The sequence below is a fragment of the Hyperolius riggenbachi genome, chromosome 1, assembly GCF_040937935.1.
Source record: "Hyperolius riggenbachi isolate aHypRig1 chromosome 1, aHypRig1.pri, whole genome shotgun sequence".
NCBI lineage: Eukaryota > Metazoa > Chordata > Amphibia > Anura > Hyperoliidae > Hyperolius > Hyperolius riggenbachi.
Window position 1 is genome coordinate 616,974,380 of NC_090646.1, and position 22,799 is coordinate 616,997,178.

Genomic DNA, 22,799 nt, shown 5'->3' on the forward strand with positions numbered 1-22,799 from the left:
ATCCGAGATGAAAAACTAACTATAACAAGTAACGTGTCTATATATCTTATCTAAAAATCTAAAGTTTAGATGGTTTACACAGTAAATCTAGCTGCAAACAGCTTTAACAGTATGTGATTATTTCTTCATTTGATCAAATGAGAGCAGCCATATTCTGCTTGTCATCATTACACAAGCAAGCTGCTCTGCATCTCCACCCCTCAGCCTGTGAAAACTCCACTCCCCTCTGCGCCCCCTTGCCTCTGCAATCTCGTGCATGCTTCAGCAAAAGCCTCCTCCCCAGGCTGAGCTCCCATGAGTAGTTTCAGCATGGGACTCAGAATGCCTAGGCGCTGGGGGTGTGGATACATTCATTTACATGCAATTAGGTAATAAATAAAATAAAAAATAAAAAAAGCATTTGGAGGGAAGAATGCCCAATAAAGTATATGTAAGGGGCAGAAAATGAAGGCAGCAAAAGTTTGTCTCGCATCCACTATAAGGGGTTAAGTGTTAAGTGTTTACTCTATGGAGAGCTGCCAATCAGAGTTCTTCTGCAGTCTATTCACAGCTGCTGCTAATAAGACATGTTGATCTGCCTAAACAAACACAGAACACAGAGAAGTGAATTTCGTCAGCCACTATATGTGGAGTAAAGACATTTTATTGCGTGCTGTGCAAGAGTTTGCCCTGCTTTAATGTAATAATACAGGTAAAAGCAGTGGAAAGAGCCATTTCAAGTAGCTCCACACAGTCGGTGCAGAATCAGACAATTACAAATTCCTGTTTATTTCAATCACGCTTTATTGAGCACACGGCTGAGCTAAATTATGATTTCCTCTTTTTATACGTCTGGAATGCACTTTGAGGGCTGGTGCACACCAAAACCCGCTAGCAGATCCGCAAAATGCTAGCAGATTTTTAAACGCTTTTTTTTATTTTTATGAGGCGTTTTGCTAGCGTTTTGCGGATTGCTGCTGCGGTTTTCAGTATAGTAGATTTCATATATTGTTACAGTAAAGCTGTTACTGAACAGCTTCTGTAACAAAAACGCCTGCAAAACCGCTCTGAAGTGCCGTTTTTCAGAGCGGTTTGCGTTTTTCCTATACTTAACATTGAGGCAGAAACGCACCCGCAATCCAAAAAATGCCTCACCCAGGCATTTTTCGTTTCTGCAAAACGCCCCCCGCTCTGGTGTGCACCACCCCATTGAGATACATTGACCAAGCAGATCCGCAGCCGCAAGCGGATCTGAAAACGCCCAAAAAGCCGCTCGGTGTGCACCAGCCCTTAATGCCCACAGTGGATGGGGCCAATGTTTGGTGGCCGAGGTCCCACTGATTGGCAGCCTGCTATTATAAAACGCACAATCACCAGCCTTTCTTCAGCCAGTAAGGAAACCAAGGCTCTATTTTTTAGGAAATGCACTATAAATAAAACGCAGCAAACACAGAATAGTAATAATAGTTTCTTCAAAAGAAGAGGCCATAAACAGAAGCAAATGGCTAAAGCTAATGAGAAAGCTAGAGGTCATAAAAGAACATCATGAGAACATTTTTTAATATATTTGGAAGGGGAAGAAAGTGAACGCTCTACACTCTGCTAATAGGCTGGAAAGCTTTCTTCTGAGGGAATATAAAGGAATAATAAGACAAAGCCACCATTAAATGGCAACTGTACTTGCATGTGTTGCCTCAAATAAGGCTTTAAAGTGAACCAGTCACAAATGAGGGAGTGAAGACTGTCGAGGACGAGAATCACTTCCTGTTGCATTGCCCCAAATATACTGCAACCAGGGCAATTGATGGAACGATTTCCAGACTTCCGCACATTAGAGGATGAGAGAAAACTCTACATTCTACTAGAAGAGGCATCCACAGTGACAATCGCTGCACACTATGTCACAGCATGCCACAGACTGAGAGGAGGAATCTGCAGCGACAATCGCTGCACACCAGTGATGAGCAATGAATTCCGAATTTTATTCGGAATTCATCCAAGTAATTAACCTTCAACCTGAAAGGAGGAAGTGTGGTATTCACGTGACCATGAATTGGAATGCAGCGTGGGACGCGCCATGGGATGGTTTGAAGCAGAAGGCTCCTGGGTAAGTTAACCCCCCCCCCCCCCTTGCTCAAGGGGGCTAATTACCTGGATGAATTCCGAATAAAACACATTCAGAATTAATCCGTTCCTCATCACTACTGCACACTATGTCACAGCATGCCACAGACTGAGAGGAGCAACCGACAGTGACAATCGCTGCACACTATGTCACAGCATGCCACAGACTGAGAGGAGGAATCAGCAGTGACAATCGCTGCACACTATGTCACAGCATGCCACAGACTGAGAGGAGGAATCAGCAGTGACAATCGCTGCACACTATGTCACAGCATGCCACAGACTGAGAGGAGGAATCAGCAGTGACAATCGCTGCACACTATGTCACAGCATGCCACAGACTGAGAGGAGCAATCGGCAGTGACAATCCCTGCACACTATGCCACAGCATGCCACAGACAGAGAAGCAATCGGCAGTGATAATCGCTGCACACTATGTCACAGCATGCAACAGACTGAGAGGAGCAATCGACAGTGATAATCGCTGCACACTATGCCACAGCATGCTACAAACTGAGAGGAGCATAAATGAACTATAAATCTAAAAATGCCCATGAATTGCTAACCCACTGTGCCCCTATCCTACCCTGTTCCATGTCCCCCATTCCCCCCTGCTTTGGCATTGCCTGTATGAATCTTCGTCATGCCAATAACGCTATCTTTGATTTGATTTTAATTTTGTAAGGCTTGGTGGTGTATTCTCCACAGTCAGCATGCAACGCATGAGCTGGCGTGGAGGAGGTACACACACCAGCACAAGGAAACAGGCTATCCCTAGTATAGTGGAGGGGAGGACTGACTCCAATAGGAGATTGTGGCGCACAGAGCCGGTGCAGATCTGACAGCCACAAACAATGCTTTCGTTATAACGTCTCAGCGCAAAGTAGCGCTGAGAGCATAAACCAGAACTGAGGAGATCAGGACAGGTAGACAGAATGAACGCTTGCTAGCTAGCGGCTACTTAGCGACAGCAAGCGTCCAAAACAAGACAGACTGGAATGAGGCAGCCAATGCGATTGCAGCGATGGCGTGCCTCACAAAGACAGGACAGGATAGTCAGGAAATAGCAGGATCAAGATAGATGAACGTAACACAGACAAATATACAATAAGTATGTTTTCCTAGCGTATTACAATTACAGCTATCAATGAAACTATTTGTAACGTCTGACTAACATATGTATATATCGGCAATGAACCGATATATGACATAAGCAGGAACGCTGACTAGGACTGGAGTAATACAGGGAACAGGACTCAGAAGGGTTCGCTATCTCTTCGCAGAGATGAACGCAATCCACAAACGGTAACAGGAACAGGATTCAGAAGTATTCGTTATCTCCTCGCAGAGATGAACGCAATCCACAAACGGTAACAGGACAGGATTCAGAAGGATTCGTTATCTCCTCGCAGAGATGAACGCAATCCACGAACGGTAACAGGACAGGATTCAGAAGGATTCGTTATCTCCTCGCAGAGATGAACGCAATCCACGAACAGGACCAGGAGCAGGATACTAGCTCAGCACGGGTGCTCACGATACGCGCAAACTACCAAAACGTGCTGGAAAGCTGACTAACTGCACACAGGATATAAACAGTTTGTGTACGTATACATCAGCGACACTGATGTATCAACGTAACACGAATACAAGGAAAATAATAAACGTGCTGGTATGCATATATATGGGCAATGAACCAATATATGATGCAAAACCAGCAAAGTATCTTTTAGAACAAGAAACACGATCGGGGCTGAAGCGACAGCAAGACAGGCTAAAACTGAACCTATGAAAAGCCAAGGAGTCCTGCAGGAAGCAGATCTTTATACTGAGGTCATCCAATGGGAGCAGACATGCAGATTCCCACACAGGTGAATGATAATCAGTCACAAGCTGACAGCAGGGAAAGACAGACAAAGCTATGCAGCTTGCATGGAAAGATATCAGAACTGCCTGAGCTGCAGCACTACTATTTCCAGCAACACCTGCTGCAGCAGCGATCATTACAGTACCCCCGCCCTTAAAAGCGGATTCCAGACGCTTTTCAAAACTGAAATTCCCAACAAAACAGTCTGACTGATAATTCATGATGACCGGGACAGCCCGGCAAGACCGAATTCCAGAATCAGTCCCCACAAGACTTGACCCATCAGAGCCAGAACCTACAGAACCATGCCCATCAGTACTACAAGCCCCAGTGTGACACCCATCAGAACCATGATTTCCAGAAGAAAGCCCTCCGAAACTCCCTGAGCGATACCCACCGCCTTCCAGGAACCGTTCAAAAACGCCAAAGCCTTTGCAATGCCCACCGGGACTGTCTTTACCAACACAAAACCCACTGTTGAACCAGTCCAAGGCACCAGGACAAGTTTTCTCAGAGACCTCCCAGAACACCTTGAAGCTCCAAAGAGATCCCCATAGGTCAGAACGCCCCTTAGGCTCACATGGAGAACTATCAAGAACCCCTATGGAACCTAGGGCAATTCCTGAGTCAGGGCCACAAGGACAAACATCAAGATCAGGGCTTTCAGGGACCAGAACCATCTCTGGGCATGCAGGCAGACTGGCAACATCAGAACATGTTCCCACTAAGGAAGCATCAGAGCACGCTAACACCTTAGACACACTTGGGCATTCTGGCACACAAAGAACATCTGGGCACACTGGCACAAGAGAAACCTCTGGGCATGTCAAGGAACTGTGAGCCTCAGGGTCAGCCAAGACAGGACCAAAACCAGGACTGGCCAAAAAAAAATCATCATGACTAGACTTCGCAACTACTGGACTTTTACACGAGAATGCAGGATCAGACTTAGATGTCGCTGATTCCAGCAAAGTCAGTAACAAATCAGATTCAGGGGCACTAACAAGACAGGACAAATCTTCTGATGTATGCACTGAATACACTGGATTGAAGCTCATGAGGCGCTGCAGAACAAGTCAGTATTGCAGCAGCCCCCACTGGACTAGGCAAAACTGAGGAATTCCCTGGACAGGAAGGGGACTCTGGAACTTCTGCCACAGCGGCCAGAGAACCAGAATCTTTCAGGATACAGGGCTGGGTTTTAGGAACACTCATCAGACCGGACTGAAATTCTGAGATTTCTATTATTTTGACCAGAGAATCAGAATTATCCATGTTACAGGGCAAGACTTCTGAAACATTCAGAGGACAGGGCTGGAGTTCCTCAGCTGTTACAACACTGGAGAGGGACTCAACAACATTGGTTAAATCAGACTGTGTACAGGGCAAGGTATCTAACACACTTGCTGACGAGGACAATATTTCAATGGCTTCTGCTTTGCTGGGCAGAAATTCATCAAGTTTTATTAGAGCAGACTGTAATTCCAAAACAGCTGCTAGACAAGTGAATATTACTGCAACACCAACTGAGGTAAGCAGTGCCTCAGACTCCTCTGCTAGAGGGTTTGAAGTATCCAAAGTACTGGGTGAAGCATAAGACTCTGCGACCACAGCTTCACTGGACAGGATCACTGAACAGTCCATATTGCAGGGCAAAACCATGGAAGCACCTGCTGGATATCCTCCCGCCTAGACTACTGCAACGCCCTGTTCATCAGATCTACAGATAAGGCTCTGCGCCCCTTACAGCTAGTACAGAATGCTGCAGCCAGACTCCTAGCCAATGCCCCCCGCAGCTCACACATCACCCCAGTACTGCAAACTCTTCACTGGTTGCCAGTAAAATGGAGAATCAATTTTAAGATCTGCCTGCTGACATTCAAGGCTCTACACCACATGGGACCCAAATACATAGCAGATCTATTGGAACTTTATGCCCCTTCACGCACCCTCCGCTCTGCCAACAAGATGAAGCTGGTTATTCCCAAGATACACTTAACATTTGGTGCTCGGGCCTTTTCCTACGCAGCCCCTACTCTATGGAACTCACTTCCACAATCAGTACGAGAGGCTCCTTCTCTGGACAGCTTTAAAAAAAGGCTAAAAACTCGGAGCTGGGAAAAAAGGGCGCAGGCAGCTAGTGGACAAAAAGGGCGCCGCCATTCACTCCCATAATAAATAACGTTTAATGGGCGCAGAGCAGGAAAAAAGGGCGCCGGAGCTAAATAAAGTTTACAAACGGCGCCCGGAGCTAAATAAAGTTTACAAACGGCGCCCGGAGCTGTTTAATGATTTATAACTGAGCTTGTGTTCATTTACGTTTATAAAATGCACCCGTGCCGAATAACGTTTATGAAAATACTAAATATATTTATCTTATTTAAATAATTAAAACATTATTTAAAGTTTTATCCCTTACTGTTTTTAAAACATTATTCACAAAACAAAGCGATCAGTACGTAATGTAAATTGGAATATATTTTTTTATTTAAAGTTTTATCCCTTACTGTTTTTAGAACATTATTCACAAAATAAAGCGATCAGTACGTAATGTAAATTGGAATATATTTTTTGCATCCATAATTAGTAAAACATTATTATCCACATAATAAAGGGGGGTCTTAGGTTTAGGCACCACCAGGGGGGTCTTAGGTTTAGGCACCACCAGGGGGGTCTTAGGTTTAGGCACTAACAGGGGGGTCTTAGGTTTAGGCACCACCAGGGGGGTCTTAGGTTTAGGCACTAACAGGGGGGTCTTAGGTTTAGGCACCAACAGGGGGGTCTTAGGTTTAGGCACTAACAGGGGGTCTTAGGTTTAGGCACCAACAGGGGGGTCTTAGGTTTAGGCACCAACAGGGGGGTCTTAGGTTTAGGCACCAACAGGGGGGTCTTAGGTTTAGGCACCAACAGGGGGGTCTAGGGGTTAGGGGTAGGTACAGGGAGGGTTACTTAGGCACCAACAGGGGGGGTCTTAGGTTTAGGCACCAACAGGGGGGTCTTAGGTTTAGGCACCAACAGGGGGGTCTTAGGTTTAGGCACCAACAGGGGGGTCTTAGGTTTAGGCACCAACAGGGGGGTCTAGGGGTTAGGGATAGGTACAGGGAGGGTTCTGTGTAAGAGTAGGCTTAGGTATAGTTTTAGTAAAATTTTAGTAATAATTACTAATGTTTTACAACACTTATTACGAACGTACTTATATTTATATCATCATTATAAAGAATATTTTCAGATTTTATTACCATAAATGAAGGTTATTCACAATAATATACAATTATAACAATTAAACATATATTATTGTTTTTTTAATAAAAGTAATTATAAGTTTAACTTTAGAAATAGGGAAGATTAACGTTTTCACAATTTCCGATTTTATAAACATTATTTAATGATTTATAATTTTGTTAAACTTTATTTGTAAACAAAATATAGCACACTATTTTTATAAACCCTATTAATGATTAATTATTATTTAGAGTTTACACCCCGCGCCCTTTTTGTCCAGGCGCCCTTTTTGTACGTACGCTAAAAACTCACCTCTTTTCCCGAGCCTTTGAGACTGCATAATGCAGGGTCACAGCGCTTTGAGTCCCCAGGGAGAAAAGCGCTATATAAATATTATTGTTATTGTTATTGTTATAATGATTCTGTGACCTGAGTTTCATTGGAGAGATCTACTGCACAATTCATGGTACAGGGCAAATTTACTGGAACATTTTCTGAACAAGGTAATAATTCTGCGATTTCAGGTTCACATAGCAGATGCTCTGAGCTATTCACGAAACTAGAGCGAGGTGTAGAAACAGGAAGATCAAGACACAATGTTTGCGCATCTGAATCACCATTCATTTGTAAAATTGGAAAATTCAGATGCTGGAGTTCTGAGGTTTCTAGACAGGATTGCTGGGACTCGGAAACTGATGTAGTGCATCTATTGGCATCTGCTGGATCAGACAGGAGTTGAACTTTATTAACACAGGTAATTTCTGCAGAAGTGTTTGCAGAGGCAGGCAAGATTTTTCTGGTGTCTGTTTCACTGAACAAAGAGTCATGAGTACTGGCTAGGCTGGACTCGGAAGTCAGCAGGACCTCTGGATTCTCTGCTGAGAAATTTGCGCAGGGCAAGGTTAAGAATGTATCAGTGGCTTCTGTTTTACTGGTAAGTAACACTGAGTTATCCATGGTACAGGGTGGAATTGCAGGAACTTCAATTTCACACAAAAAGAGCTCCGAATCACCTGCTGAATCAGCCAAAGGTGCTGAAGCAGGCGGGTCAGAACACCAAATTTGCGAATTCGGAGTCACATAAAAATCATCCAAAATCAGTTCCCACACATCAATCAATGGAGCCACAAAGTCATACCCACACACACCAGTTTTTATTAGGTTATAGGCTGACTTAATGCATGCATTCAATACTAATTCACTTTTTGCACTGTAAAATTGACAAAATGAACTTGAATCATTCTTCCATTCATTGACCAGAGCTTCCATCTCTCCTTTCTCAAATGGAGGATTCCAAGCATACATAACAGGCAGATCATGGTTTGCAGATATGATTGTAGCAGGGACATATATTGGGTTAATTAGCAGGTGATTGGCAGATTCCTTATTCCTAAGAATCTCCAATACCTGTAGCAAGTGCTGAACTGTAGTGTATGCAAACTTTCCTTGCTTCACAAATAAGTTGATTTGTTCAATACTCTGTAATATCTCCTCATAATCATACTCAGATAATTCTTTTAAACAAAAATCTTTATTTTCCCTAGCCAGGGAGGAAAGTTCATTAGTAGTTTCATAAGTCCATTTAACTCCCCTGAAAGACAATTGCATTTCATTATCTGTTAATGGCAGAATCTCATTATAGGTCTCAGTCGCTAAGGATAACGACTCTGCAGATCGGACACGTTTCTTAGAACGTTTGCGTTTTGCCTTAGACCCTGCTGTTTTTGGTGATTTATTCAAGGCTGCAGGAAAATTATCAGTAACACTTTCTGCTTGCTGAACATTTTTGCAAGCAATTGAAGGAGAAGCTGATTGGCCTGCTGCCAGGAGTTCATTAAGAGGAAAAGGCAATGGATCTATGCGCAACCAGTTATGGATCACAAACGCTAGAAATTCCAGCGGTCTCTCTTTCAAATCGGAATGATTGAGAACATCAAATGCCCACTGGAATAATTCCCCTTTAAACAAAATATAACTTAGTTGGAGTGCCCAGGTTGAAACAGGAGTCGCTTGGAGATCGGGATTGGCCAGGAACCTGGCACATTCAGAGAAAAACTCATTTTCTGTTTCAGAGTTAAGTTCTTCAAATTTCTTAAAGGAACAGGAACCATAATTAACAGTGTCATACTTTCTGGGAATCCCCCCCACAATGGGGATTGGTAATGGGGTTTTCATAATGTAAGGCTTGGTGGTGTATTCTCCACAGTCAGCATGCAACGCATGAGCTGGCGTGGAGGAGGTACACACACCTGCACAAGGAAACAGGCTATCCCTAGTATAGTGGAGGGGAGGAATGACTCCAATAGGAGATTGTGGCGCACAGAGCCGGTGCAGATCTCACAGCCACAAACAATGCTTTCGTTATAACGTCTCAGCGCAAAGTAGCGCTGAGCGCATAAACCAGAACTGAGGAGATCAGGACAGGTAGACAGAATGAACGCTTGCTAGCTAGCGGCTACTTAGCGACAGCAAGCGTCCAAAACAAGACAGACTGGAATGAGGCAGCCAATGCGATTGCAGCGATGGCGTGCCTCACAAAGACAGGACAGGATAGTCAGGAAATAGCAGGATCAAGATAGATGAACGTAACACAGACAAATATACAATAAGTATGTTTTCCTAGCGTATTACAATTACAGCTATCAATGAAACTATTTGCAACGTCTGACTAACATATGTATATATCGGCAATGAACCGATATATGACATAAGCAGGAACGCTGACTAGGACTGGAGTAATACAGGGAACAGGACTCAGAAGGATTCGCTATCTCTTCGCAGAGATGAACGCAATCCACAAACGGTAACAGGAACAGGATTCAGAAGGATTCGTTATCTCCTCGCAGAGATGAACACAATCCACAAACGGTAACAGGACAGGATTCAGAAGGATTCGTTATCTCCTCGCAGAGATGAACGCAATCCACGAACGGTAACAGGACAGGATTCAGAAGGATTCGTTATCTCCTCGCAGAGATGAACGCAATCCACGAACAGGACCAGGAGCAGGATACTAGCTCAGCACGGGTGCTCACGATACGCGCAAACTACCAAAACGTGCTGGAAAGCTGACTAACTGCACACAGGATATAAACAGTTCGTGTACGTATACATCAGCGACACTGATGTATCAACGTAACACGAATACAAGGAAAATAATAAACGTGCTGGTATGCATATATATGGGCAATGAACCAATATATGATGCAAAACCAGCAAAGTATCTTTTAGAACAAGAAACACGATCGGGGCTGAAGCGACAGCAAGACAGGCTAAAACTGAAGCTATGAAAACCCAAGGAGTCCTGCAGGAAGCAGATCTTTATACTGAGGTCATCCAATGGGAGCAGACATGCAGATTCCCACACAGGTGAATGATAATCAGTCACAAGCTGACAGCAGGGAAAGGCAGACAAAGCTATGCAGCTTGCATGGAAAGATATCAGAACTGCCTGAGCTGCAGCACTACTATTTCCAGCAACACCTGCTGCAGCAGCGATCATTACAAATTTGATTTGAATGTCAGTTTGTACCGGTTTGAACTTCCTACTAAGGAGCTAATAAAACGGAGACATTTTACCAGCCTGCGACCGGTCATTTCATTTCACTGCTTTTCCCGTCTCCAGGCTTCTGTCAGGCTGAAAGGACCCCAATAAGGCCATGTCTATTGTACTGCCTGAGTACTGTGCTTTTAAAGTTGAGGACGTGTTTGTAAAGAAGTGGCGTGGCATTCTTAAAAACAAACAAACATGTTTTTGTTGACCGCTTTTGACATCCTAAAAGCCACATTTACATGAACATATTTACATGAGTGGTAAAAGAAATTGTTCCCTGGCAACAAGACCTTAACAGGTTGAGAATTTCCATACTGTATATCTGCTAAAGTAACAGGAGGGGAACTGCACTCTACCGCCACTGAAAAATGGATTCCAGTTAGGGCTTCTTTTAGCCCCCTGTAGTCGGTCTGGTCCCTGGCCGTCATTTTACTCAATTCGGCCGCTGTGCTCCTCCAAAAGCTGCATGTGTGGCCCCAGGTCGCCTCTAGGGCGAGAGCGTTCTGTGCTTGCACAGCTCATAAAACTGCAGCTGTGCATGCACCGAACGCCCCTGGCTGCAGGAGCATGATTGAGGAGGTGCGTGGCTGTGACATCATGTGCTCAGTGGCCAGCGACTGGCAAGTCAGTACAGCGGAGGATTGGGACAGTAGGGAATGACAACAAGGGACCAGAAGGACTACAGGGGGCTAGAAGAAGCTCTGGGGTCTTTTTTTTTTTTCGTAACATACCCTTTTAAATACTCCTGAACTGAGAGAGATATGAAGGCTGCCATATTTAGTTCATTTAAAACAATACCAGTTGCCGGGCAGTGCTGCTGATCTCTTTGGCTGCAGCAGTGTCTTTTTCACACACACCCGGAACAAGCATGCGGCTGATCCAGTCAGACTTCAGTAAGAAACAATTGATCGGCATGCTTGTTCAGGGTCTATAGCTAAGGGTATTAGAGACAGAGGCTCAGTAGGACAGCCAGGCAATCTGCATTGTTTAAAAGTAAATAAATACTGTATGTCAGCCTCCATATCCCTCTCACTTCAGGTGTGCTTAAGAAAATAATTAAAAGCAAGAAGTTTTAAACCAGGATGATACCATTTATTGGCTAACTAAAAAATGAATATAAATAAGCAAGCTTTCGGCCTTTCAGCCTTCGTCTGGCTTATATCCTGTTAGTTTGCAAACTGGTGGTACAGACAGCTTATATACATGCAACATCAAAAGGGAAAACAGATATTTTTTCAAGCATAAATGCATGCCATTAAGATGCCTTAATTCACACAGACCATCGACCTGGGGTTAGAGGTTGTAAGCCAAGATAACTTGTTTACTCCCTGCTCACAGACCTGGGAGTTGGACTGACCCAGAGGTATCGTAAATTCTTAGTTCACAAGTTCAGCTATAATGGCTGAGAAAAGTTCAAATATCATCTATCTCATACCAATATAGAAAGTTGTTGTCCGTATTCAAACCTTTCTGCACAGCTTTGAACCAATTTATAAATTTTGTTTCTGCTATTAATCGATCATTTGACGTTTTGAAGCCGCCCTTCAGGGCAGTGACACGAAGATCATCCATGCTGTGTCCGTTGGACCGAAAGTGTGTAGCAACTGGGAGTCCAGATTTGGTATCTTTAATAGTGTGCCTGTGTCCATTCATACGTTTGCGCAGAGTTTGTCCAGTTTCTCCCACGTACATAACATTGGGGCATTTAGCACACATGATCAGATATACCAGATTGGTGGAACCACAGGAAAATGCACCTTGTACTCTGTACTCCTGTTGTGAACCTGGTATCGTTACCCTGTCAGTGGAGTAAATGTGTCTGCAGGTCCCACATATTTTTTGTCGGCAGGGTGATGTTCCGTTTTGTTGAGGCCTATTCAAAGAACTCCTGACAATCATCTGTTTTAGATTGTGTGGTTGCCGATATGACAAGAGTGGAGGTTTAGGGAATATCGTTCTCAGTCTGTGATCCTTGTGTAAAATGGGATGTAGTTCCTTAGCAATCCTCCTTAAGATTTCCAGGTGTGGGTTGTAGGTGCCAACCAAAGGGACACGTTCCTCTTTCTGGTTTTGCTTATATTTCAGGAGTTCAGTCCTGGGGATGTTGCTGGCTTTCCTGATTTGGGCCTCAGCCATAGGAGGACTATAACCTTGTTTAATGAAAGTGTTCTTAAGGCGATCCAGGTGCTTGTCTCTGTCCATCCTGTCAGAACAAATCCGGTTGTAACGTATTGCTTGGCTGTAAATTAGAGCGTTCTTAATGTGCTTAGGATGAAAACTGTCATATCTTAGGTATGTGGGACGGTCTGTAGGTTTGCGATACACAGAGGTTTGTAAGTTGTTACCCCTAATGTATATGGTGGTGTCCAGAAAGTTAATCTCTGTGTGAGAGTGGGTAAGTTTCAATTGATTGTAGGATGGAAGGCATTGAAGTTCCTGTGGAACTGGAGAAGATCATCCTCACTTGCGGACCAGATGATTAAAATATCATCAATGAAGCGGAAGTAGGCCATGGGTTTTATGCCACATGCATTGGGGTATTCCTCTTCGATTTTGGCCATGAAGAGATTTGCATACTGTGGTGCGAATCGCGAACCCATTGCCACGCCCATCTGCTGTAAATAGAGGTCCTGTCCAAAAGTGAAATAATTATGAGTGAGAATGAATTTTATCAGTCCAGCAATAGGCTTTACAGGTACGCCCTGACCCTGAAGATATTTACGGCAGGCCGCAATACCATCATCATGGGGAATGTTCGTGTACAGGGACTCCACGTCCATCGTGGCCAGTATGGTTCCCTCAGGTACTGGGCCGATGGCTGTCAGTTTGTTCAGGAGGTGGGTGGTATCCTGTATGTAGCTGGGTCTTTTACAGACAAGAGGTTTCAAGATGTTTTCCAGCCAGCCTGAGATGTTCTCTGTAAAAGTTCCGCTCCCTGAGATTATGGGCCTGCCTGGGTTTCCCTCTTTCTGGATCTTGGCAATGTACCGAAAATAATTAAAACAGTCAATCCTGGCAAAACCCTCTATAAAAGCACTGGACAACACGTTTCACAGGTCCAGCTCGCTTCTTCGGGTATTAGGGCCACCAGAGGGTGGAAAACTGTTCTGTCAAATTTTAACTGATTAATTTATCCGCTGTGGTGGTCCTTTAAACACAATTATGCAGCATCAAATGGAGAAGAACGATCGGTTCAGTTGTGATCATGTGATGTGCATATACGCTTTGTGCTCGTATATCAAGACATTGCTTGCTTATCAAGACAACATTTTATAAACATTTTAACTTGTCTTGCTGTAACGATCGGTGAGCACAGAGAGGATCTGATTACCGGTGATCTGCAGTATCACGGGGAATACAGATGTATACCACCAGATTATATGTGATCTGCAGTATCACCGATAATCCGATATACTAGCTAACCTCTGTTCACCTGAGTAGAGTGTAGTGTTTGGTGTAACAGTAACACAGAGGACTAAGCCTCAGTGCAGCAAGGAGTACTGCACAGATTCCTTCCGCAGACCTGAGCTCTCCAAGATGGGAGGAGTCAGACTGACAGTAGGAAGGCTGATCTGAAAGTGACACTCTGGAGAAGGTGTCACTGACAGGACGGGGAACCGCCTCCAACAGTGAGGTCGGTTCTCGAGGTCGGACAAGCCAGGTCGTACACACACAGACAGTATTGTAAGGCAAAGGCGGAGTCAAGGTACAGGCAGGGTTCGGCAACAGGGTATCAGAAATATCGAGGTACAAGATCAGGAGGCAGAAACAGAGTCTAAGGACGAGCCGGGGTTCGGCAACAGAGTATCAGAAATATCGAGGTACAGGATCAAAGTTTCAGGAGGATAGTCAGGCAGGCAAATAGGTCATAACAGATAATCACAATCAAACTAGTACTTTAGCTATCAAAAGAATCTAGCTAAGTGTAGGATTACAGCTCCAGCTGGTCCCGGCACACTTGCGGATCTGACTACGGATCTGGGTGCTTCCACGTATGTGATCGCAACGCCAGACAAGGAGCAAGTGAACAGCCAGCAGTATATATACACAAGGACCTTTCCAGGACCTCCCTAATTGCTGGACCAATGGGAGCAGTGGAAAATGTCAGCTGACCCCGCTGGTCAGCTGACTCCCTTCTGACTGTTATTTAAACTCTGCCTCTGTGCGCGCGCGCGTGTAACCCTGAATCCAAATGGACTATGAGTCCCAGCCACACCAGAACTGTTTAGCAAAGTCTCGAGTGCGGGAGCCGCCTCTGATGCGGATTCCGCCGTTACCAATGCGGATTCCGCCGTTACCAATGTGGATTCCGCCGTACTGCCTATGCAGCATGCGGCGTTTTTTCCGCGTTGTGACGCCATGCTGGACGCGGAAACAGCCGCCTCACCTTGAGAGACGGCGGCTTTTAAGCGTTTCCTTACAGTACCCCCCCCCCCCCCCCCCCCCGAGGAGTGGACTCCGGACAACTCCTACCAGGTTTCTCGGGGTGTAAGGCATGAAACTCCCTCCTTAACTCGTCTGCATGCTTGCGTGAGCCCGGTACCCATTGCCTCTCCTCAATGCCGTACCCTTTCCAATGTACGAGGTACTGTACCGAGTTTTGTACCGTGCGTGAATCTAAAATTTTTTCCACTTTATATTCGGGTTGGGCATCTACTAACACAGGAGGAGGAGGAGTGGGGCCCACCTGGATTGCTGGTTTAAGAAGAGACATGTGGAAGGACCTTACCCCCCGCATGCTGGTGGGAAGGTCAACGGTATAAGTAACATCGTTGATCCTCCTGACTACCGGGAATGGACCCACAAACCTGGGACCAAGCTTGTCAGAAGGTTGTCTCAAGGTCAGGTGACGGGTTGACACCCAAACCAAATCTCCTGGTTGAAATTTCCACTCTAACGAGCGTTTTTTGTCAGCCTGACCTTTCTGACTCTGAAATGCTTTTACCAGATTATTCTTAATGGTCCACCACATGTCCTTAAATGATCTTTGCCAAGCCTCCAAGGCTGGAAATGGAATGGACGCAATTGGCAACGGAGAGAATTTAGGTAGTTTACCGGTTACTATCTGAAATGGACAGAAACCTGAGGAAGAACTCTTTAAGTTGTTGTGGGCAAATTCTGCATAAGGTAAAAATTTAACCCAATCACTCTACGCCTCGGCAACGTAACATCTCAGAAATTGCTCTAACGATTGGTTGACCCTCTCCGTCTGGCCATTTGTCTGTGGGTGGTAACCCGAGGAAAACGACAGTTTCATGCCCATTTGGTGACAGAATGCCCTCCAAAACAAACTGGACTCCCCGATCGGATACTATGTCTTCTGGAATGCCATGCAGTCGGAAGACATGGGTGATAAATAAATCGGCCAGTTCCTGGGCCGAGGGGAGTCCCTTCAGGGGCACGAAGTGGGCCATTTTACTGAAACGGTCGACCACCACCCAGATGACCGACATGCCTTCAGACCTAGGAAGCTCTCCCACAAAATCCATGGACGAGTGGGTCCATGGTTCACTCGGGGTGGGCAAAGGCTGCAGTGTACCTACAGATGCCAGCCGGGAGGGCTTGCTTTTTGCGCACACCGCACAATCCCTGACAAACTCTTTGCAGTCAGCTGCTAGCGAAGGCCACCATGCACATCTGGCCACGAGATCTTGCGTTCTAGACGCCCCAGGATTTCCCGCATTTTTATGAGAGTGGACCATCTCCAAGATCTGGAGACGGAATGGTAACGGGATAAACAACACCCCGTCTGGTTTCCCTTCCGGGATATCCTGCTGGAAAGGACTCAAAGTCTCCTTCCAGTCCTCCCAAGTCTCAGTAGCGGCTAACACCACTCTTTGTGGGACAATGGTCTCGGGAACCGAGGGCTGTGCTGTCTCCGGCTCGAAACACCTAGAGAGTGCATCTGCCTTGGTATTCTTACTACCTGGCGTGTACGTAATCAAAAAAGTAAACCTCGAGAAAAATAGAGACCATCGAGCCCACTCGATGTATTCCAGATTCTTGTGGTCGGTATAAACCGTGATAGTGTGCTCAGCTCCCTCTAGCCAATGACGCCACTCTTCGAAGGCCAATTTGATGGCTAGGAGCTCCCTGTTGCCTATATCGTAGTTTCTCTCTGCCGGAGAGAACCTCCGGGAAAAATAGGCACACGGGTGAAATCTACCGTGGAGACCAGAACGCTGAGACAGCACAGCCCCCACCCCGACCTCCGAGGCGTCTACCTCAACAATAAACGGGAAGGAAGTGTCCACGTGTCTCAGTATGGGCGCTGAGCAGAACAACCCTTTTAAAGTAGAAAATGCCTGTAAGGCCTCGGGAGGCCAATGAGTGGTGTCTGCCCCTTTTTTAGTAAGGCTAGTGAGGGGTGCGACTACTGTGGAGTGCCCCTTTATAAACCTTCTATAATAGTTCGCAAACCCCAAGAACCGTTGTAACGACTTTAACCCCACCGGCTGCGGCCACTCCAGGACCGCGGAGACCTTGGCAGGGTCCATAGACAGACCTGAGGTGGAGATTATATATCCCAGAAAGGCAACCGACGTAACCTCAAAAATACACTTCTCGAGTTTAGCGTATAACATATTCTGCCTCAGTTTGTCTAATACAATCCTGACATGGGTTCTGTGTTCAGAGAGGTTGTTAGAAAAGATGAGAATGTCGTCTAAGTAGACTAAAACGAACTTCCCTAACACCTCCCTAAAAACCTCATTGATGAGTTCCTGGAAGACTGCCGGGGCATTACATAACCCGAAGGGCATCACCCTGTACTCGTAATGCCCGTCAGGGGTATTGAAGGCCGTCTTCCACTCATCGCCCTTTCTTATACGCACCAGATTGTATGCCCCCCGTAAATCTAGTTTTGAAAATATCCTAGCCTCCGTGACCTGTGTGAATAAATCGTCTATAAGTGGCAACGGGTAGCGATTCTTCACTGTGATTTTGTTAAGGCCACGATAATCGATACAAGGCCGTAAGCCCCCGTCTTTCTTCTTAACAAAAAAGAAACCTGCCCCAGCGGGTGACCGGGACGGCCGAATGAAGCCCTTGGCCAAGTTCTCTCGGATATACTCCTGCATGGCTAGTTTTTCGGGGCCAGATAAATTATACAAATGGCCTCGAGGAGGCATACAACCAGAACGAAGGTCAATAGGACAGTCAAACGGGCGATGTGGGGGCAATTTATCCGCAGCCTTGGGACAGAACACATCAGCATAATCCGAGTACTGTTCCGGTACACCTTCCACCTGTACCCTGGTTTGACCTAATGTCAGCCTCCCCAAACACTGCTGGAAACAATGAGGTGACCATGCTGTTAACTGCCCTGTGGCCCAGTCTATCTGCGGAGAATGAATTTGTAACCACGGCATGCCTAGGATAATGGTGGAGGTTGACATGTGTAACACAAAAAATTGTAGCTGTTCCCCATGCAATACCCCTATGGTGAGCCTCACCAGCGGAGTCTGTGACAGGGCACGATTCCGTTCCAAAGGGGAATCGTCCACTGCCGTGACCTGAATGGGGGGTCTCACGGGAGTGAGTGGTAGACCCAACTCCTGAGCAAATTCGAAGTTCATAAAATTAGCCGCTGAGCCGGAGTCGATAAAAGCTTCAGTGGCTACAGACTTATCATCCCATGTGACAGTACAAGGGAGAAGCAATTTTCTTTCTTTAAGGGGTGAGGATTGTGTGCCCAGGGTGTCACCCCCCACTACTCCTAGGCAGACCCGTTTCCCGACCTGTTAGGGCAGTTTCGCACCCTATGCCCTGCTGCAGCACAGTACAGGCACAACTGTTCCGTCATTCTCCGCCTTTGCTCCACCTGGGTCCGTTTCGATCGACCAATCTGCATTGGTTCGGGCGGAGGCAAGGCCAGAGAGGGTGAGACAGGCGGAGATGGTGCTACTAGGGGTGTAGCAGATGGTGCCGCATAAGATGTCACCCTGACACGGTGACTGCCCCTAGTCTGCCTCTGATGGCGTAGCCTACGTTCAACTCGAATGGCTGATGATATGGCCTCATCGACTGTCTTAGAATCGGGTACAGTTAACATTAGGTCGGAAACCTCCTCCGACAACCCGGACAGGAAGTAATCCATCAGCGCAAAATTGTCGAATCTGGCGGTGACTGACCATCTACGAAATTCTGCCGCATAATCCTCGACCGAACCTCTGCCTTGCCGCAAAAGTTTGAGCTTCCGCTCAGAGGACGCAGCAAGGTCAGGGTCGTCGTAAATTACGGCCATGGCCTTAAAGAATTCCTCTACCGAGGTCAGAGCAGTATCGGTAGGAGGCAGGTTGTATGCCCATGACTGGGAGTCACCAGTCAGCAAAGTTTTAATAAAGGTGACCCGTTGGGTCTCAGTCCCCGAGGATCAGGGTCTCAACTCGAAGTACGATAACACTCTACTCTTAAAATTCTGGAAGTCAGACTTGTGGCTGGTAAATTTATCAGGTACAGGCATGCGAATGTCGTCACTAGGAGGGGATCGCACTGAATCAACTGACGTCTGGAGGGTTCGCACTGAGCCTGATAGGGCATCGATTAAGGCTTTGTGCTGGCCCAGTGCTTGATGGATACTGTCCACCGAAGTGGCAAGCACAGTCAGAGGATCAGCACGTGTTTCCATCTGTTTTTTTGTCTGGCGTTCTGTAACGATCGGTGAGCACAGAGAGGATCTGATTACCGGTGATCTGCAGTATCACGGGGAATACAGATGTATACCACCAGATTATATGTGATCTTCAGTATCACCGATAATCCGATATACTAGCTAACCTCTGTTCACCTGAGTAGAGTGTAGTGTTTGGTGTAACAGTAACACAGAGGACTAAGCCTCAGTGCAGCAAGGAGTACTGCACAGATTCCTTCCGCAGACCTGAGCTCTCCAAGACGGGAGGAGTCAGACTGACAGTAGGAAGGCTGATCTGAAAGTGACACTCTGGAGAAGGTGTCACTGACAGGACGGGGAACCGCCTCCAACAGTGAGGTCGGTTCTCGAGGTCGGACAAGCCAGGTCGTACACACACGGACAGATAACGTACAGTATTGTAAGGCAAAGGCGGAGTCAAGGTACAGGCAGGGTTCGGCAACAGGGTATCAGAAATATCGAGGTACAAGATCAGGAGGCAGAAACAGAGTCTAAGGACGAGCCGGGGTTCGGCAACAGAGTTTCAGAAATATCGAGGTACAGGATCAAAGTTTCAGGAGGATAGTCAGGCAGGCAAATAGGTCATAACAGATAATCACAATCAAACTAGTACTTTAGCTATCAAAAGAATCTAGCTAAGTGTAGGATTACAGCTCCAGCTGGTCCCGGCACACTTGCGGATCTGACTACGGATCTGGGTGCTTCCACGTATGTGATCGCAACGCCAGACAAGGAGCAAGTGAACAGCCAGCAGTTTATATACACAAGGACCTTTCCAGGACCTCCCTAATTGCTGGACCAATGGGAGCAGTGGAAAATGTCAGCTGACCCCGCTGGTCAGCTGACTCCCTTCTGACTGTTATTTAAACTCTGCCTCTGCGCGCGCGCGCGTGTAACTCTGAATCCAGATGGACTATGAGTCCCAGCCACACCAGAACTGTTTAGCAAAGTCTCGAGTGCGGGAGCCGCCTCTGATGCGGATTCCGCCGTTACCAATGCGGATTCCGCCGTACTGCCTATGCGGCGTTTTTTCCGCGTTGTGACGCCATGCTGGACGCGGAAACAGCCGCCTCACCTTGAGAGACGGCGGCTTTTCCGCGTTTCCTTACACTTGCAAAACACTCTCAAACCAAGTTACTTTTAATCCAAGGGTTTACTGTACCTCAATTACTTGTGCTGCAGAAGTACTGTGAGACAGAGACTTTGAAGACTAGCCTGCAGCTATTACTGATGAAATCTCACCAACAAACATCTGTGACAACATATATCATTTATTTTTCTGACAAAAAAGTTTCTCTTTAAGATTTTGTCACCTTTCTCTAAACTTTAACTTCTTTGCAGCTTTAGTTGACACGAGAAACAGCCAGGATTCGTCAGTCACACAGGGGTATTGCATTGACGTCTCCACTGCTAGCTCCATGTTTCCTCACCTCCTCATCAGCGGAATGTGATTAGACAGACCTCATGACTTTTACTATGACCCCTTCTGTGCCTCCAGAGGCATGAGGTAGAAGCAGTGACAGGCCACCTCCCGTGTTCCCCTCATATGTCCGGCACTTGCGTCTGCGCCGCTGTGACAACCAAAGGAACCTGCCTGCCAATGCCACAAACTGCGTATCTGCAGGCAGAGAGGTCATTCATGAGGTATGTCTGAGCACTCCTGTCTAATGAGCACATGACAGGAGGAGCGTCTACCACTGTGGAAGAACTTAACTGAGTAGTACATTTTCCCCGAAGCTGATGCTGACTCGAGCTGGCATGTAGTTAACACTAAGAGAAAGGTGGAAAGGTATGGAAAAGGCATAGGAAAGCCTCATGAACTAAACTGTGTAACCGGCATTGCAAAAACTAGCGCTACATACACAATGCAATTGTTGCTTGTATACACACGCTACGTTATAACATAGGTTATACAAGCAATGTGCATGTTATATATTGCGAGTTATGCAGTTTAAGTAAATGCCTGTAAACATGACATGTGCTGTACTTAAAATTTTACTGCTGTTTGGTGAATCTGCCCCACTGTTTACTGGCATTCTCAAACAGCACCTACTCTCCTGTTCATTAGGGGTGTCCTCCTTCCTTGTCCTTATGGCGGTGAATTTACTTTCATTTGACACACAACAGTGGCATCCATCACCACGTTTATCTAAAAAGGCGCACCGCAGTGCTGGAAATAGCTGCTAGTAGAATATCGGTAAAATAACTGATATTCTACCATAAAATAATGATTGCAAAATATTGGTAATTTTTACCGATATTTTACTATTGCCTAATCTGACCCCATTCTCACTTGAACCCTCTATCGATACCTTATCTTAACCGACCTTACTCCAACCAATGCATAATCATAATCTACCCCCCAACCGATGGCTAACCCTAACCAACTACCCCAACTGATACCTAACTCTAACCGACCCACCCAACCTATGCCAAACCTGAATTAACGCCACCCAACCAATGCCTAACCCTAACTGATTCACCTTAAGTGATAACCAAACCTTCCCAAATATCAAGCGCTGGAGGCACCACCATACACTACAGAGTTACTGTATCAATCGTAATTAGCGCGTTTAAGTAGTCGTTTATAAAATAGCGGACACCAGAGCCACACACTATACAAGCTGCGGCTACAAATAGCAGATGCCTTCGGTGCCCAAATTACCACTTATAATCCACTAAATTGGCTATTAACATAGGAACCTATGGTGGCGCTCATAGTACCACGGCGCCTCCAGGACCCAATTTACCTTCTTCGCCACCATCATTCAAGCCAATAAAAGTGCCTCTGCTTTCAGTAATGTTGGTCTCATTGGCCTGAGTCAAGGGTATGGCAACCCACCAAGACTGATGTGCCTTCGAGTTTCCTGAATACCCAGAGGAGAAATGGTGCCCTTTAGGAAAAGTGCTTATAGGCACCACAAGGAGCCGAACCTCAGGCAGCAAGACTGAATGTTAAAGTGTAACTGTCGGGCATAAAATCAAAAATCAATTCTTTATTTTTATCAGGGAAACAAGTAATAAGGATGCTAACCAGGTAATCAAAAAGTTAAAATCACTATTACTTTTCTTGTTGATAAATGATCATTCCCCAGTTTACCTGACTCTTATTTGGTACATTGCCGCACAAAGGAAGTTTTGAGTGCATGATGGGTTGTCTTTTTTTTGCTTCTCTACTTCCCCTCAGACTTAACTAATGCAGCCTGATTGGCTGAAGCCTCTTTTTCCTCCAGTTTTCCCCTCCAACACCTATGTTCCTCTCTGATTGGCCAATAATTCTCATGCTGAGACAATGTACTTTCTATAGTGAAGGGCTGGCAAATCAGGCAGAGGAGACTAAGGGAGGAAATGACATCAGGATTGGCTTCAAAATAGCCCCGGTTAAAATGGGAAATGCTAAGAAG

At 45.9% G+C, this 22,799-nt stretch overlaps 1 protein-coding gene across 2 annotated transcripts in view; it reads right to left on the bottom strand.

Annotated features, from left to right (window-relative positions):
* Nucleotides 1-22,799, bottom strand: part of LOC137528865 (pikachurin-like) — a 328,823-nt gene that overhangs the window by 54,338 nt on the left and 251,686 nt on the right. The gene's annotated exons all lie outside the window — the stretch shown is intronic.